Here is a 19,848-nt window from a genome sequence, read left to right as displayed (position 1 = left end):
ATTCTAGCACTCTATGTTTCTTGTCATAGTTTTTAAAATTTTGCTGCATTGCTTTATTATTTTTCCTTTACTCCATTTATCAGGATGAAAAAATTCAAAGAGTAATAGTGGTAGGATGACCAATTATTGTTGTTTGCTTGGGACTTGGTATTTTTTTCAAACATGGGGATTTCATTCCTAAAACTTTAAAAGTCATAAACAAATTGGCCTAAGCTGAACACCTTAATGATTCTTTCTCCCCCCCCTTATAATACATACCCCAGTTATTAAATGTTTTTTTGCTTGCTTTTTCTCATTTTATTTATTTAATTTTATTTTAAAAAGAGATAAGTCAGAAAAGAAAAATAAAAATCAAAAGATATAAACAACAGCAAACTTAAAACAATAAAAATATAGGTTTTCAAAACAGAATGAAAGAAATTTAACAATGTTTGTTAGACTGGATATTGTTCTCTGTTTTTCAATGAAAGAAAAGGAAGTTAAGGAAAATAGAAAAGCAGAAAAGAAGGGTGGAACAATAATGAATTCAAAAAAATCATCATCATAGAATCACTAGTTGATACATTACTCATTGTTGTCTTAAAAATAGTTGCCAAAGTTGCAAAATCAAAGCATAAATAGTGGCTAGAGACTCAAAGACTGAGATTGCAAATCCTGTTTAATGTTCCAACAGAAATTCAGTAATATGGTTATCTCTCTTACACACTATACATACCATTATACACTTTAGAGCACTTACTTTCCCTTTCACTATATCTATTATACTTTTTGGATCCCATTATTCTGTCAGTTTTTATTATTTTTTAAACTAGAGAGACAATGCAATATTTACTAATGTGAGTCTTGTTTGTTTCACTAATGAGGATATTCTCAAGTTGCCTTGATTTACCTATCAAGGCTTCAAGAGCGTCCTTTTTTATTATTTATTTATTTATTTTTTTTTTTGTCTTTTTTATTTTTATCGGTACCGGGGACTGAACTCACGACCGCCTGCTTGCAAGGCAGGTGCTTATGCCGCTGAGCTAATCCCCAGCCCCAAGAGTCCTTTTTTATAGCTAAGTAATATTACATTGTACAAAAATACCATATTTTTTTCATCCACTCTGCAACTCATGGGTATTTTGGTTGTTTGCAAGACTTAGCTATCACGAATTGTTCTGCTATCAACATGGGTGCACATATATCTCTGTTACATGACTTTTTCAATTTTTCTGGGAAAATACTCAGGAGGGGAATAGCTGGATTGAATGAAACTTCCAATCCTAGTTTTTGAGGAATCGCCATACTGTTTTCCATAGTGGTTGCACTGATCTGCACTTCTACCAACAGTGGAGAAGTGTTTCTTTTTCCCCACATCCTTGCCAACCTTTGTTATCAGCTGTTTTCTTGATGGCAGCCATTCTTTCTGGGGTGGTATTTGGATTGCGATTGCATTGAACCTGTATAAAAGTTTTGCAAGTGTGGCCATTTTCACAATGTTGGTTTTTCCTAACCAAGAGCAAAGAATATCCTTCCATTTTCTAATATCCTCTTAAATCTCCTTTTTTAGAGTAGTATAATTTTGAGCATAGAGATTATTTACATTCTTGGTTATATTGATTGCTAAGTATCTGAACTTTTAGATGCTATTGTGAAAGGCATTATTTCCAAAATTTCTTTCTCAGTGAGTTTTTTGTTTTTGTGTGTATTGATTTTTGAATGTTTGACTTTGTATCCAGCTACACTCCTGGATTTGTTTATTAACTCTAGTAGTGTTTTTTTTTTTTTTACTGGTAGAAATAATACATACTTAAAAAAATACACCGTAAGAAATCACTAGTTGATGATTACATATTGTCCTCTTACAAATAGTTGTTCAAGATACAAAAGTGAAACATCCAAAGTTGGAATTCAAACAGCGAGACTGAAAACAGTTCTGTTCAACTATCCAACAGAATCCTAGTAATATGGTTATCAATCTTATACACTTAAGCATGCATGCAGTTATTCATGTCTTCATTTATGTTGAGATTAAATGAACCATAGCAGGTTAAAATCACTCTGAACAAAGAATAATACTATTGCTGGATTTCATATCATGACACTACAGGATCACCACTGGGTACCATAGTGTCTCTTTTTCTTCAAAGTATTTGTTCATTTCATCATGCATTAAAAGATCAGTTCTCATAAACTGTTATAGGTTCTATGCATGCATGAGCCTTAACATGTATTTCTATCCTTTCTATATTAGAGGGAGAAACAAAACAAAGCAAGACAAAATGACACATATTCCTATAAACACATGAAATGAAAAAGACATATAATACCACTGTATAGGGAGTTCTACAATGGTTACTGTGTTGTCTCTTATTATCTTCAATAGAATTGAAGAGAATAGAATATATCAGTACATAACAGTATTAATGAAAAACACAACTATATAGATAGTTTAAAACTTGAAAAACAAGTAATAATCAAACCAGAATGGGTTTCATAGTGAGTCTTATCATCTTCAGTGTAGCTGCCTATACTCTCAGACTTGATACTATCAATCGTAACAGTCTTGAATAAAATCTGTATTCAACGAAGGTCAGTCATGGTAAAACAGTATAAGTTAACAGGACTCCAAATTAAGTTAATAGGAAATTAAAGATGATTGCTGTACTATATCCTGTTATCTTTGTGATAGCTGTCTGTGCCCTCAGATCTAGTGAAAATAGACAAACTGTGACAGAATATAATCTATCTAAACAGAGTGGTGTGAGTAATGTGGATTTTAAATACTGATACACCATTAACAATATCCTCTGGCTTCTTTTTTTAGATGATTCCTCCCCTTTCACTCCCCAGGGTGCACTGTGCATTTTTGGGTTTCACCAACACCCTTAGTTTTTAGACTGGGGGGGGCTGCTATTTACCTAAGTGGTTCCAAACCTTCTCCCTCATGGACTTGATCTCTAGTTGTATTACTTTACCTATTAAAGCCTGTCTTTTCAACCTATCTACAAATATAGGTTGAGTTGTCCCTACTACTCTCTGGTTTCCTGTCACATAGAGTATTGTTTTCTCATATTTGATTTTCTGTCCATAAACCCTTTTTCAGGTTAATTATATTTCCTATAAAGAGCATCTCAGTGGACTCTACTTACTGATCTACTCTGCCTGTGTTTCTCCTTTCTTTCTTTCTTTCTTTCTTTCTTTCTTTCTTTCTTTCTTTCTTTCTTTCAAGTGTACCAAGACTATCTATATTAGAGATTATATGCCTCATTTCTGTTGTGCTCTTTTTCTGCCATTAGTTGTCTGCTTTTTTTCTTCATTCCACTTCTGCTCCATTCATTGACACCTCTCTGCCACTGTTCCTGAAATCCTGATACTTTTCTCTCTCTCTAGAATGCCCTTCAGTATTCTTTGTAGAGTTAGATTGGTGGTCGTGAATTCCCCCAGTTCCTCTTTGTCTTGGAAGCATCTTGTTTCTCCATTAATTTCTAGAGATTGTTTTTCAGGGTACATCAGTCTGCGCTGGAGGTTATTTTCTGTCAGGGCTTGGGATACTTTGCTCCAACTCTTCTTGATTTGATGATCTGTATCGAGAAATCTGCTGTGATTTTGATGGTTTTTCCTTTATAGGTGATCTGTTTCTTTTCTCTGAGGGCTTTTGATATTCTGTTCTTATATTAAATTTCTGGGATCTTGATTATTGTATGCCTGGGTGTAGCTTTGTTTTGGTTGTACGTGGCTAGAGTTCTGTATGCCTCATACATCTGAATATCCTTTCCTTTTCCTATGCTTGCGAAGTTTTCCTTAATTATTTCTGTGCATAGCCTTTGTAGTTGCTTTGTTTGTACCCCTGATTCTTCATTCACATTCTTTATTCTTAAGTTATAGATCCTATTGTCATTTTCTAGCCTTTGTATTGTTACTGCCTGTTTCCTTGTTATTTTTAAGAAATTTTCCCTTTCATGATCACACATTGCAAACCTGTCTTCCACTTTGTATAATCTATCCTTAGTTTCTTTCAAGCAGTTTTGTCAGCTTTTAATGGAGCTTATTTCCTGATAATCTCTTTGAACCTGTATTCTATGTTTTCTTTATATTGTTCATCAAGTGTTCCTCTTCTTTTTTGTGTGTTCCTCCATTCTTCCATCTGTGTCATTTCTTTTATTAATCTACTTATATCTTGCTTTACTTGGTTAAATATTTCACTTTTGAATTCATCTGTGAGGTCCCAAAGATATCTTTTTATGTCCACTGATGCCATGTATGACATTGCATGTTTACTGTCCTCAATCTCTTTTATATTTACCTCTCCTGGATGAGTGGTCTCAGGGTTGGGGGCTGGGGGATTTTTCTTGTTGCTTCCCCTTATGTTTTTGGTTCCTTCCATACAGGCCTACAGACTAGGTCCCAGTCCCTTTCCTTGTTGGTTATGGTTCTTTTGAAGCACACTACCTAGGTAATCCTGCCCACTCCAGTGTGTTATTGAGGTGCAAACAGAGGCAGCATATGCTGGCTTCTCCCCTCTGGGTCTGTCAACCTGCTGAGGCCTTCACTAAATTAGTGTGGGCTGTGTAGGGTATTGGTTTGGGACAACTTATTGGGTCTCAACCAGGGACATGACCCAGACCAAACATACCCCATCAGTCTCATCTGGGAAGGGAACAAGACTGAAGTCATTCCTGTTCCTTATTCTTGTCAGTCCTGCCCAACTCCAAAATGTTGTCCTGTTGGTGCCCATTTCCTGTGGAAGGGTTTTATTCCCGGCACTCACCACAGGTCATTGCAGATCCCTTGCTGGCTCTGTTCTCCGTTGGGCTGGCTGATCTCTGACTTCAGTGCGATTGCACTTCAGTGTCACTGTAGTTCGAGTGAGTCAAAGTGGCAGGAATTCAGGCACACTAGAGCATGGAATCTTAGCTGCCTCGATAATAGCCCTTGGATTTCACATTTGACTGATTCTTTTCACTTCAGTTTCTTTCTGGGTCGAGAGGATCCATCTTCTTCTGTCTGGGACTCCCCACAATGTGTTATTTTGGCATCTGAGTTGTCTGTCTCAGGGAGCCTCTGTATTCTGCTCTTATCTATCCACCATCTTTTCAGTATCCTCTAATAGTCTTTTAATGGAAGTTTTGGGGTCTTCTAGGTACAGTATCATGTCTTCTGCAAATAATGATAAATTTAACTTCTTCTTTTCCTATTTTTATTCCTTTTATTTCTTCCTCTTGTCTGATTGCTCTGGCTAGTATTTCTAGAACACATTGAATAGGAGTGGTGATAATGGACATGCTTGTCTTGTTCCTGATTTTAGAGTGAAGGCTTTCAGTTTTTGTCCACTTCATATAATGGTGGCTGTTGGGATGTCGTAAATGGCCTATATGAGACTGAGGTATATATCATCGATTCCAAGTTTCTGTAGGGCTTTTATCATGAACACATATTGGACTTTATCAAAAGCTTTTTCTGCATCTTTTGAGATGATCATGTAATTTTTATTTTGGCTCTCTTGATGTAGTGTATTATATTTATTGGTTTGCATATGTTGAACCATCCCTGCATTCCTCAATAAATCTCACTTGGTCATGGTGAATAATCTTCTTGATGATTTGCTGCATTCTATTTGCTAGTATTTTATTGAGAATCTTTGCATCTGTATTCATTAGTGAGATTGGTCTGTAGTTTTCCTTTTTGGTTGGGTCTTTCTCTGAGTTTGGTATCAGGGTAATACTTGCTTCCAAAAATGATTTAGGGAGGACTGCTTCTCTTTCAGTTTCACTGAAGAATTTAAGGACTGTTGGAATTAAATCTTCTCTAAATTTCTTATAAAATTCAGCCATGAATTCATCAGGAGCTGGACTTTTCTTTGTTTGTAAATTTTAATCACATTTTCAATTTCAGTAGTTAATGTTGGGTTATTCAAAATTGTTATATCTTCTTGATTGAGCTTTGGTAGTTCATATGCTTCTAGAAATCTGTCCATTTCCTCTGTGTTTTCCACCCTATGTGAGTAGAGATTTTCAAAGTAGGTGTTCATGATGTTTTGAATTTCCATGGGATTTGTAGTAATTTCCCTCTTTTCAGTCCTTATTGCATGGATTTGAGTTTTGTATTTCTTTTTCTTGATAAAGTTGGGTAGAGGTTTATCAGTTTTGTTTATTCTCTCAAAAAATCAGCTCTTTGATTCATTAATACTTTGTAATTTTTGTTTCAATTGCATTAATTTATGCTTTAATCTTTACAACTTCTCTTCTATAAGCTTTGGGTTTGACTGGTTCTTCCTTTTTTAGGAGCTTGAAATGTAGCATTAGTTCATTTATTTGTGTTCATTCCATTTTCTTGATATGTCTATTTATTGCTATAGATTTCCTTCTTAGGATTGCTTTCATTGCATCCAGAGAGTTATGATATGTTGTATCTGCATTTTCATTGTATTGTGGGCATTGTTTTATATCTTCTTTAATTTCATCTATAACCCACTGGTTACTCAGAAGGTTATTATTTAATTTCCATGCATTTATGCTGCTTTTGCAGGGTTTTCCCCATTGATTTACAATTTTAGTGTGCTATGATCAATTATTATGCATGGGATAACTTTTCTCTCTTTGCATTTAGTTAAGAATACTTTATGGGTTAATGCATGGTCTATTTTGAAGAATGTCCCATGCACAGCTGAGAAGAAAATATATTCTGATGTGGTTGGGTGGAACACTCTGTAAACATCTACTAAGTCCATTCATTCAGAGGTGTGATTCACTTCGTCACTTCTTTGCTGACTTTTTGTCTAGTTGAACTATCTCTTTGTGACAGTGGGGTGTTAAGTTCTCCTATTACGATTGTGTTCTTGTGTATTTGGTTTTTCATGTCCATTAGTATTTGGCTTATATAGTTAGGTGCTCCTGTACTTGGTGCATATATATTTAAAATTGTTAGTTCTTCCTCTTGTAATTTTCAGCTTACAAGTATGTAGTGGCTTTCTTTATCTCTTTTAATCATTTTAAGTTTGAAGTTCACTTTGTCTGAAAACAGAATAGCTACCCCTGCTTTTTTCTGGGGTCTTGTTGCATGGAATACTGTTTTTGATCCTTTGACTTTTAGTATATGAGTTTCTTTTCGAGTCAGATGTGTTTCTTGTATACAGCATACTGTGGGGTCCTGTTTCTTGATCCATTCTGTCAACCTGCTTCTTTTGACAGATGAATTGAGCCCATTTACATTTATGGATATCACTGATATGTACTAGCTTGACTCAGCCATATTATGTTCCTGTTGTTGGTTTCCCACTTTCTTCCCTTGTTTAATTTCTTGTCCAGCCTGGTGGTTTCTTTCTGTTACTGTTTTGGACATTGTGGTCATTTTATTTCATTCTAGTATGTCTTTCAATACTCTTTCTAGGGTTTTCTACATTATTCATTCAAAGTTTCAATTTCCCATGCTCCATGTATTTTTTTATCCATTTCTTCCCAGCTATGTTGAGCAAATCCTTTACTAAGGATGTATTTCTGTCTTTACATAAAACATTACTTATAATTTGATTTTCTCTATAGCCTCATGGATTTGTTTCTTTACTTGATTTGCTATCTTTTTGGAGATTTCTGGTTTATGACTTTTAAAGGCCTCCATTTTGCTGTTACCTGTTCTTGCACCTGATGGACTAGATGTTTGAGATTGCATTTTCGTTTTTCCTTTTGTCATTTTCACCTTATGGGCCAATATCTGGTTATTTAATCCTAATAGTCACAGCTGTCGGCAGTGTATGTCCCAGGCTCTTACTGTGTGGTTGATGTGTGCCCAGTTGTTGGGTATATAGTGACTGGAACCTGCTGGGGACCTCTGTTTGGGGAAGGGGTCACCAAGTCTCCCGTCAAAACAGCACTGCCAATCTACTACAGTTCAAGGTTCTGGGAGGGAGAGGGAAAGTCAAATGTTCTCAAGCAGTGCTTGGTCTAAGAGATATGGAGGGTAGCCGAGGGCAATGGGTGGAGCCAGTGTGGATGCAGCAATCTCTGGGTCAGCACACAGGAAGAGTGTGCTGGGTCTCAGGCAGGGCTCAGGGGCCTGTGTTGGAGTGAAGCTCAGTGGTCTTCCTCCCCAAGGCAGTGTCAGGGCACTCACAGAAGCCTGAGCTGGGGCAGAACTTGGTTTTGGGAGGGACAGTTAGGTACACAGGCATGCCCAGTGGCCAGAGCCTGGGTAGAGCTCGGCAGCTTCCTCCATGCAGCAGCAGCAGGGCTATTAAATGTTTCAAATGAATTAAAATGGCTTCCTGAGGATGTGATTTCCTAGAGAATCATAGTAAGTGACTGATTTAAAATAGTGATAAACCAACCACTATTTCTCTATTATAAACATAAAGCCACTAATAGTAATGTTAGAAAAGCTAGAATCTTATGTTGAGAAATAGCAATTAACTCCTGTATTAGGAAAAGTTTTGAATTTGAAATCATTATGTTTCTCATTCCTTCAAAATTACTTGACATCTTGTTCTGTACCTCAGTTTCTAATTCAGTAGGTACTTTCCATTTGAGAAACATGCTAAGAAATCTCATCTTTTGGGTTACTGGTTATAACTGAGTAAAGTTATTCCATTTTCATGTGGTTAAGTAATAGCAACTGTGACAACACACTTTTTGTGCCTACTCATTTGTTTTCTAGTGACTGAAATTTAATTTTAAATATCTAAAGTCATAAAAGGGAATTATTGGTAAAAATGTCCTCATTAATAAAATAACCTGATTTCTAGGTTCTGGATTCTCTTTTAGGCACCGAGAATAAAGTAATATATAAGACAGAGTATCTTAGATGTTGAGATAATCAATATGATTCATGACAAGTATGTTAACTACTTAAGTATTATGAGGAAAAGAAAGTCAGATAAGATGACAATGAAGAGATAAATGATACAGCATAAAGAGTGTTGGAAGAGGGGGAAGGCAGCTGTTGTTTTAGATTATGGCTCCCCCCACAAAAGAAGCCCATTTGGGGACTAGCTGAACAGAAGCCTGAGTGAAGTGAGGGACTGAACATTCACTACAGTGATCTCAGGAGGGAGCTCCCTGAGCAGAGGGAAGAATGTGAGCGAAGAAAGGCCTGGTTGAAGACTAACAGGCTGTTCAGCCAGGGCCCAAGGAGAGGGAGAGATAAACAATGCAGCCAGTGGAACACAGGGAGTCAAGTTACTTCAGGCCTTTAGGCTGCAGAAAGAAATTGGGATGCATTTTATGTGCAGTAGGAAGTTAACAGGGGATCCTGACCCCTTTTGCTGCTGTGTGGATAACAAACAATGGGAAAGCAAGAGTGGAAGAAAGGAAGTCTCTTAGGAAGCTATCTTTCATGCAGAGGAACCTTGGTGCTGGCATGCACAGGATTGGGGGATGAAGTAGAGACAAGTGGACAGGCAGTTCTGGCCACCAGTGATGCAAAAGAATGTGATAATGAAGTCAAACATGGTGCACATGCTTGGCCTGAGCATCTCAGAATGAATGGAGTTACCATTTGCATCAGGAGCAGTCTGGGGGGATGAGTAATCTGGGATGGGAAACAGTGTAGTGTTGGATGTGTTGTGCTGATTTCTCTGAGACATAATAAAGAAATATTGAGCTGAGAGTTAGGCAAACAAATATGAAATTCTGAGGAAATATTGGGCTCAGAGACATAGCTTGGGAGATTTGGGAGACGGCAATGTATAGATGGTGCTTATACCTATGAAATTGGATGAAATAATCTTGAAAGCAAAAATAAGGATGAGGTGTGAGAACTGAGAGGGCAGTATAAGGCAGATAAAAAATAATATTTAGTAAGTATCAATAATACAGCTCTACCTAAGTGTTAAAGCTTGAATTTAGAAAATAGAGGTCCAACATTTAGACACCAGACACCAGAGCCTCAATATGAATATTCAGCAAAATAAAAGGGCATCAGAAGAGTGTGGCATCATTGAAACCAAAATGAAAAAATGATTATTCTGGCAAGAAATTGTGATCAACTTTTGTAAAATTTGTTGAAGTCAAATAAGATGTTGAGGAAGAAAATAGCTCTTTGCTTGTATGACTTAAGCCATAGAAATTTATTATCTCACAGTAACAGAGGAAGCTCTGTATCAAGGTGCTGAGAGAATTAGTATTAGGCCTACATAGAACTGGAGTCTCATTAGTTCTCCACTAACTTAACTACGTAGAATACTGAACTTTAAATGCATAATGTAGCAGATATACTTTCAAGAAAAACCATCAAAGTGGATTTAATTACCCATATTGTGGCACAGGCTGAAATATTTGAGGGAGGACAGGTGAATATCTTCTCACCAGAGCTGGTCACCACACATTGGTACTAATTTTTTTTTTCCTCATTCCCCTCTGCACCCTTCAACTTTCCTTTCACTCTTTATTTACAAAGTCTTGTCTCCTTTTCCTCTTCTATTTTCTTTTTGCTTCTCTTTTGATTTCTTCCTTTACTCTCTCTTTGTTTCCTTTCCCATTTGAACATTTTCTTTCTGCTTCCCAATATATAGGCCAAAATGGAAGATAAATATGTTCTGGTACACTAAGTCGTATAGCAAATGAGGCACAGAGAAATGGATGAATGGTGCTCATGGTTGAAAAAAAGAACAGCCTAATAACTTTGTGATTTGAATCATGATATTTAAGCCCAGGGGTGAAGAATGTCAGGTGGGAATGAGATAGAATATGCTCCTGAGCCCTTAGAGGGTTGTGCACTGGGGTGGGACTGGCAAGAGTATCTGGATGAACACAAATTTGGACAGTTGTCTAGAATGCCTTGGCAAGGGACTCTCCAAGAAGGAAGCTAAACCACAACAAAATTGCTCAGTTCCAAATGGAGAACAGTGGCTTTGGCAGTGAGCTGGGGAAATGAGATTCTGCCTAGATGCAATAAGGGTACTGGCACATGGTACAAGCTGATGCCAGTGGTACATTTTCAGGCTACAGCAGTGGTGGCTGCTACTGCAAATGTAACCTGAAAGATCTCTTTTGGATAATTAAATTAATCGATACCCTTAGATGATATGAGTCAGGATTAGAGTTGAGCAGAATTTGATGTCTTTTTATGGAATACAGATGAATTTTCACTAAAGTATGACCGCATAGAATTTCTGACCTTCAAAATGCTGGGAATGGCAGCTAAACACTTGATAACATCATAGTAATCATCTAGCAGAATAATTCACATTTATTTATATAAAACACTATGTATAAATAACTGCATTTAAAGCTTTAGTTTAAAAAAGTATAAAATCATGATTATATTCATCATTGGTATTCTGGTGCCTGCATTTCTGATATTTAAAAAAATCAAAATTTCAACAAATATTGCAACACACTTGTTGATAACAAACTTACTATGCATAAGTCTTTGGTAGTTATTGGCATAGGGTTGCAACAAAGGATTAGAAAGAGTCTTGACTGAGGCAGAGCTGTGGCCCCAGACCAGGGACTGAGTTGCAGCTGTGGTAAGGATGATGTGTTTAAGTGTGCACCTGTCTAGACCAGAACAAAGCAGTTGGTGCACATCTGCCTCTGGAGAGCACCTCAGGAGCAAACAGAGAATCAAAGCAGTTGAGAGGAACAGAGCTCAGAGCTTCAAATGAGCTTTGAGAAGCTAGTCTGTGACTTAAGTAGGAGAGGTTAGCTCACGATTTGAGGTAGCGCAGTCAGAAATTCAGGCAAACAGACCTGATGTTTGTTCAGAGAACCAAAAACAGGATAGGTCTTCTTTTCATCATTTAATCTCAACCAGGGGGACTCATTCTGTTAGTATGGGAGATAGACCTCCTTTATATTCACTTAGCTAGAGGTGTACTCACTTATTCAATTAATGGTTGGCTCAAGGTTTGACAAAATAAGCCTTAGTTTAACTCTATCAAAACTTATACAATAGTCTACTAGGTTAAACTAACATAAAACATATGCCTAGCATTGCACAATAAGTTCATTCAGAAAAAATTCCAGCCTAAAAAGGGCACTTGGAGGAAATGAAGAGATACTACTATCCTACAGTTTTGGATATTGATGACATTTAAACACTTCAGAGTTCTATTGGGCCCCCTGGTCTTACAGTCTTCAGTCAAATGCTCACAGCAGAGACTCAGTCTTTTGGCTCTGTCCCATTAAAAACCTGCCTGTAGGTGCTGAAGTTGAAGGAGCTAGTAACTTGCTTGGCCCTATCTTGCTACTCATGCTGTGCAATGGTGACAGGAGATGGAGACAGGACACCTGTCTACGTCTTTTGTGATCAAATTTTCCTCTTTTCATAATTCTTCAGTAACGGGTTTATACTTTATTCCTAGGATCATCTTCCCTTCCTTTAGTGTCTGCTCCATGAGCATAGAATTCCTTGGCCCTAACTTAGATTCTAGGACATATCATTTATAACTGCTGTTGATGCTTCATGATAACTACACCCTGCCTGAAGTAGATTTTATCTCACAGCTCTTTCGGCTCAGGTGGACAAACTCTAGCTGAAACTTGACAGAGTCATCTGGAACCTTTCTTTCCTGCTGCTTCTCTCTTTAAAATGGATTTCTAGCCTTTAAAATAAGTATCTTTTTTTCTTGTATATAATCATTTTAACCTTTGACACAAAGTCCATTTCCTCTGAAAACCTTTAAACAGACACACATTTTCTTGGATTATACCTTCTTCTGGTCTGGACCACCTTCTGTCTTTCTAGACTCTAGTGCTGGCAGTGCTGCTAACCTCAAATCATTCATGAAATACATGCAAATATATGAGTATATTTCAGGCTTGCCTGAAATATTAATTAATTGAATAATTCCTCAGAGTGGAATATTGTCCCCTTGCCGTTGAATAGTTTGACTGACATTTGTTCATTTTGTTTCATTTCAAGAATTTCTGGGGCAATAAGCTTCAGACAATACTCGGTAACATCAAAGTCTTCTAAAATAAAGAAATTATTACTTTATTTCCAAATCTGGTTCTTAATATAATTCTCAAGTTTTGTCTGTTCTACTTTAAAATTGTGTACATATTGAAGAGGTAAGAAAGAATCTCATAGAAGACATATGGGAAAGATGAAGCTCTTAACTTGTTTCTATATGGGTTTTTATGTTCTTCATTGAGTCTTGGAGTGAAGTGATAATCTACAATTATTTTTAGAGGAGACTCATTAGCTTCCTCATCCATGTTGATGGTATCTTCTATAAATAAATATTCAAAAATTGCTTGTTAGAAAATAGGTTTTTTAGCAATCTAAATATTATACATTCAAGATAATAAATAGATTCTGTCTAGAAAGCGATCTTTATTAGATTTTAAAATAATATTTAGTATTAAGGAAGTCTATTACAGCATTAAATGAAATGATTTACAATTAAAACTTTCAAATATTAAAAGTAAATGGAAACATTACCATTTAGAATAGCTACCAAAAATAAAACCTCTAGGAATAAATTTAACCAAAAAGGTGAAAGAGTTCTTAAACAAAACCATAAAACACTGATGAAAGAAAATGAATTAAAAATATACCACAAAATTATATTAATCAAAATAGCATGGTATTGGCATAAACAGAAATATAGACCAATGATATAAATTAAAGAACCTGAGTAAACTCATGCAACCACATTTAATTGATTTTTTGACAGGATTACTAAGAACAAGCATTGGAAAAAGGACAGTTTTTTTCAATAAATGATATTGTGAATGTTAGATGCCTACTTGCAGAAGAATGAAATTAGACTACTCTATTTTTATTGTTTATAAAAATCAATTGCCAATCTATTAAAGACTTAACTACAAGACCTAAAACTGTGAAATAAATAGAAGAAAGCATAGCAGAACTACTCTAGGTCATTGGAATGGGTAAGGAATATTTTAGACAAGACACACAAAAAAGTATATTCAATAAGCAAAAACATGCAAGTAGAATTACATTTAATTAAAAATGCTTTTGCAAAGTGGATACAGTGTAGAGAAAACCAACAGAATTGAAGAAAATATTTGAAAACTGTATTTAGGGACTGATACCCAGAATATATAAAGAGCTCAAACATTTCAATTGAATAAAACCCCAAATAATATGATTTTAAAAATGTGCAATCGACCAAATCAGACATTTGTCAACAGAGGCAAGCAAATAGTAATTAGATAAAGTTAAAAAATGCTCAACATTTCTCATCATCAGAGAAATGCAAACCAAAGCACAATAAGATATCATTTCTAGTATGAATGACTATTAGCAAAGACATGAAAGCATGACAAATGCCAGTAAGGATATGGAGAAATGAGTACCACAGTACTGGTAGAAATGTAAATTAATATAACTGATATGCAAAATAGGAAGATCCTCACAAAACTGGAAATCCAGAAACCCTGCTACTGGATATTTAGTAAAAGGAAATGAAATCTGTATGTTGAAGATATTGGCACTCCGTGTTTAGTATACAACTTTCTTGATAAAATGGAAACAACTTGATTACATTGTGGAGGGTGAGCCTGATGGAAGTGATTTTGCAATCTGGCTCTCTTCCACTGTATTCTGGAGGCAAGCTGGATGGAAGACAGTTGAGTTTGCAGTCTGGGCCTCCTCCACTGTATCCTGGAGGAGGATTAGCTGGAAGAGTATAAGGCCAACGTGAACTCTAAGACCCAGGACAACAGCCTGGCACACAGATGTACATACACCTCTAGAGAGTGAAGTAATGAGCAAGGCAAGTAATGTGGAAGTTTCTGAACCAGCATCAAAGAGATAGCAGCTGGACTCTGGAGAACTCGACCAACAGATGATCAATCCCAGCCCCCATATCCAGAGGCCAAGATCAGCTCCATATCCAGCACATCTCTGGGATGTAATATGGGCAATATCACAGAACTATAAACACTATAAAGAGGGTAGATTCATGGGATAGTTACAATGAACCAACCAACTCTGGAGGATATTCCTGAAGAACATACATCCCTTTTTCCTCCTTGACAGAGGCCTTGATGCTAGTGGCAGAGCCATGTATCATGGTAGGTTGGCAGGCATCAACATAGAACACAAAATAAAAGACAAAAAGAGAAGGTGGAGAATAGCAAGATGCAGAGAAAGGGTGTGGCCCCAGAGAGCTAGCCACCCAAGGCAGGCCTGGAACTCAATGAGATGGATGAAGGTGAAAGTTACATACTGGAACTTTCTGCAAGGGTAACAACAGAAGTGAAAAAAAAACAAGTGGAAAGGAGTATAGAGGAAATGATCTCTCAGGTACAAAAAGAAGCAATGCTTAAAATCAAAGATAGAGAAAAACCAAATAAAAAAATAAATAAGCTTAGAAAAAGACAGAAACAAAAAATGACCAACATAGAAGAAAAACAGAATCCATGAAACATATACAAAAAAAGATTCAGGAGATTAAAACCTCCATTGGAAGTATATGCAATAGGCTGAATGAAAGAAAGGAATTTCAGATCATGAAGAGAATTTCAGTTAGTGATCATGAAAAGAAAGATACCCTTAAAAATAGCAAGAAACTATGAGAAATCAATCCAACAGCTACAAAAAAGAATAACAGAAGTTTGACTGGGGTCAGTGAAATAGTTGGGGGAAACACAAATGCCATACTGATCATAAATATATATGCATCTAATATGGGAGCATCCAACTGTATAAAACAGTTACTGGTAGGCATGGAAAATCAAATAAGCAGGAACACCATTGTAGTGAGAGACCTCAGTACTCCATTGTCACAGAAAGACAGATTAACTAGATGGAAAGTCAGCAAAGAAATAACAGAGCTGAACCAAACCCATGAACAAATGGACTTAGTAGGAAAAAGTCAGGCCTCAAGATCACACGCCAACAGTCAGAGAGATCTGGCGAGCCCAGCCTGGGCCTGGAGAAGAAGCCATGCACCAAGGCCCCATGCCAGAGACCTACAGAGATCTGGTGAGCCCAACACTGGCTTGGCAAAGAAGCCAGAGTCTGAAGCTTCACTGCCCTGTGCCTCTCCACCACTTCAGGAGCCCAGATTAGAAAAAACCAGACGCCTAGCCCAACGCACTACACTGAGGGACGGACACGAAGCACCTGGGATTTAGCAACGGGCTGATTCACAGGAATGCAGGAAAATGTCAAGACAAACGCGCAAAACACAATCACATACCTCCATCCCACAAAGAACAAGTTCAGGAGACACAGACATAGTAGAAATTAGAAGTCACACACCTGAAATTTCTGAAAAGATCAAAACTGAAGTAAAGAAGCAACTTAGTTCTTGTATTGTTTGGTTAATTTTATATGCCTATGTCTAATGGTCTTGACAGATATCTTGAAGATACAAAGAGGTATTATCATAGCCATTGTTGTTTATCTATTATCTTGTTTTGAAGTCCTGTATCATTTTCATTATTTTGTTTTGTTTGATTTTATTCCATTTTGTTTTGTTTGATTTTATTAGGTCCAAAGGTATGGGCAGTTATTTTGAAGATAACAAAATATATTCTGATAGCCACTGCTGATTTGCTATTATCTTGTTTTGAAGTCCTTTATAGCATTCAGCATTTTGATTGGCTTTATTTAGTTTTTTTTTCTTTTATTTTATTGTGTTTTTTGTAAAAAAAGAACTCTAAAAAAATGGAAACACCTTGGTTTATTCCTGGTGTATTGATAAGGAAAATGTGAGGGATATATATACAATAGAATGCTATTTTGCCATAGAAAAGAATGAAGTTCTCTTATTTGTGGTAATATGCAGGAACTGAGAGTCCTTATGCTAAATGAAATAAGACAGGCATAGAAAAACAAGTACTCTGTGGTCTCATTCATAGAGAATCTGAAAAAGTTGTTCTCACAGAATTTGAGAGTAAAATAAGGATTACCACAGAATTAGGAATGGTGAAAGGCTGATCAGCCAGTCCTAAGCTAGAAGTAAAGGCATACTGTTGATACTAGAGATAATGTATTCTACATTCCAAAAATCTAAAAGGAAGAACTTTGATTCTTTCACTGTAAGGAAATGGAAAATGTCCAAGAAGATATGTTTATTCTGATTTAAATATTATACTATATATAAACATACGGTACTGCATTAATATGTAAATTTTGTTTTGTGTCTAAATTAACATCATTATGTTCACTTTAAAATTTTTAATCATCATTTTGAAACCGTATTGTTTACACAGATACATATTTAGTATTATAACAGCCAATTTACAGATAATGTATGTGCTTTGAGTAAGATTGTTAGGCTGCCAGTGTGTAGATAGCTATGCCTCAGGAGGTCAAGACAGGACCAGTGAGGAATTTAAGTCATGGCAGTAGTCCATATTCAATTAAACTTCATTTTGCAAAGATAGATGCAAAGATCAAAACCAAAGGTTATAGAATAATAGCAGGTTATTCTCAAGAAACAACCTCAAGAATTTAGTACAGGACACTTGCAGAAATAGAGACCCAGTTGAGATGATATTTGTGCATGTAATGGGTTGCTTCTTGTATCATTTTTGCAAATATAGGGTGATAAAATAGAACAGTCAGTTCATCTTAGATATTTGTAGAGAACTGTTCTGTGCCATATATGTACTAGAATCTAAAGATACAAAAATGAATGGTAAAAGTATTTACTCTGCTAGACAGAAAAAATAATTGAAACAGACACACTGCTATGATGCTTGATAGCATGGAATCTGATATAAAACTGCCTGGGCTCAGCTTCTGTATCTAAAGATTAATAGATTACATACATTAACAAAATACCATGTGATATGTTAGATGGTAACATACAAAAAAGTATCAAAATGTCTGTTTAGATTTTTAACTCAAAACACAAAATTAAGTTCCACTAATGGCAGCAAGTAGGATAAAATTGGTGTCCTCATATAAGAGTATGGGGTACAGTTGTGTGTCAGTAGAGTCAAGGGAGAATCCAAGTGTATCTTAAGTAACTTGGCTGCAGAATGCAAAAATATATTGGATTTGACAAGGTTGAGTAAGTAAGTTGGAAGTAATTTTTGAAATTTATTCATTTTTTATTTTAAAGAAAATAGAACAAAGCAGATCAGAACAAAACAATGAAAGCAACACAGGACTTCAAAATAAGACAACAGGAAATCAACAGTGGTCACCATAACGTCTCTTGTTTACTGTAAAATGGTAGTTCATATCTTCACACACAATAAATAACAAAATAGTATAAAACCAATCAAAACAAAAGAATGAAGCATTACCGGTCTTCAAAGCCAGACAACAGGAAAATCAACAAGGGCTATTATGACATTTTTTTGTACTCTTCAAAACAGCTGTCCATACCTTCACACATATTGAAATTAAATAATACAAGACAGACTAAAACCAATCAAAACAAACAATAATAGCATTACTGGACTTCACAACAAGATGATAGGAAATCAGCAATGACTACCATAATGTCTCATTTTCTTCAAAGTAGCTGTTGATACCAGTACACATAGAAAAATCAATTATTTTAAACCGTAAGAGAAGTTCTAGGCACATACAAGCCTATCCATGTACACAAATCCATTATATATTAAAGGGAAAAATGACACAAAACAAAACAAAATACAAGAAAAACAAGAAACAAAAGAGATAAATAACAATAACAAAGACTCCAAAACAATAACAATATAGGCTTTCAAAACTAGGTGATAGGAACATAACAGGGGTTTTTATTTTGTATAGTTATCTTCAAAAGGATTACTCAGATTACCAGTTATAAACATGCAAAATTGATCTAGTCCTCTGAATTAAGCTGTTTTGTTCCAAGAACTAATAGAAATAGTGGTACAATGATCTTGGCTGTCTTAAGTGCGTATAATACACATTTTTATCTTTTTCTTTTCCTTACCTTAATTTATCATTTTCCCTGAGTTATTTTTCCCCTTTGAGCAGCTTCTTACCCTTTCACAATATTTATTGAAGATTTTGTACCTTATTTACTCTTTAAGTTTCTTACACTAGGAAGACAATATGGTATTACACATATGAGTTTGATTTATTTCACTTATGAGTATGATCTCAAGTTGCATCCATTTATCTATAATAGCTGCAATATATATATATATATATATATATATATATATATAGATCCTTCTTTATAGCTAAGTAGTACACAATTGTATAAAAATATCACATCTTTTTTATCCATTCTAAGTTGATGGGCATGATTTAGCTGTTACAAATTGTGCTGTTATAGACATGGGTGCACATATATCTCAGTGGTATGATGTTTTCAGTTCTTCTGAGAATATGCCCAGAAGTGGAATAACTGTATCAAATAGGACTTCCAATTCCAGCTTTTTGAGGAATCTCCAGCCTGACCTCCACAGTGGTTGCACATGTCTACACTCCCACCAACAGTGAAGAAGAGTTCCTTTTTCTCTCCAGCCTTTCCAGTATTTGTTATTAGTACTTTTCTTGGTCCTGGCCATTCTTTCAGGAGTGGACTCTCAGTGTTGTTTTAATTTTCATTTCTCTAATGATCAATGATGTTAAACATTTTTTCATGTATTTATTTTCCATTTGTATTTCTTCAGTTGAGAAGTGTGTATTCATCTCAGATGTGCATTTTTGAATTGGTTCTTTGAATTTTAGGGGGCTAAATTTTAAAAATTCTTTGAATGTTCTAGACAGAAGTCTTTTGTTTGAGGGACAGTTGACTAAGAATTCTCCCTGTTCATGGATGTTCTTTTCAATCTGTTGGGTATTTCTTTTTACATGTAAAAACTTTCTAATAAGATGAAATCCCAGTTGTTGATTCTGGGAAATTTTTCTTGTACAGTGTAGTTTTTGTTCATGATTTCTCTGCCTACCTCTATGTGTATAAGGTTTCTACCTACTTCGTTTTCCATCAGATTTAGTGTTCCTGTTTTAATATTTTACTTTTGATTTTAGTTCAGTGCATGG

The sequence above is a fragment of the Cavia porcellus genome, unplaced genomic scaffold (genome assembly GCF_034190915.1).
Source record: "Cavia porcellus strain 051 isolate PalLab524CR breed Dunkin Hartley unplaced genomic scaffold, mCavPor4.1 scaffold_20, whole genome shotgun sequence".
Classification (NCBI taxonomy): domain Eukaryota; kingdom Metazoa; phylum Chordata; class Mammalia; order Rodentia; family Caviidae; genus Cavia; species Cavia porcellus.
The sequence above is the reverse complement of the archived record's forward strand: the minus strand, read 5'-3'. Positions refer to the sequence as shown.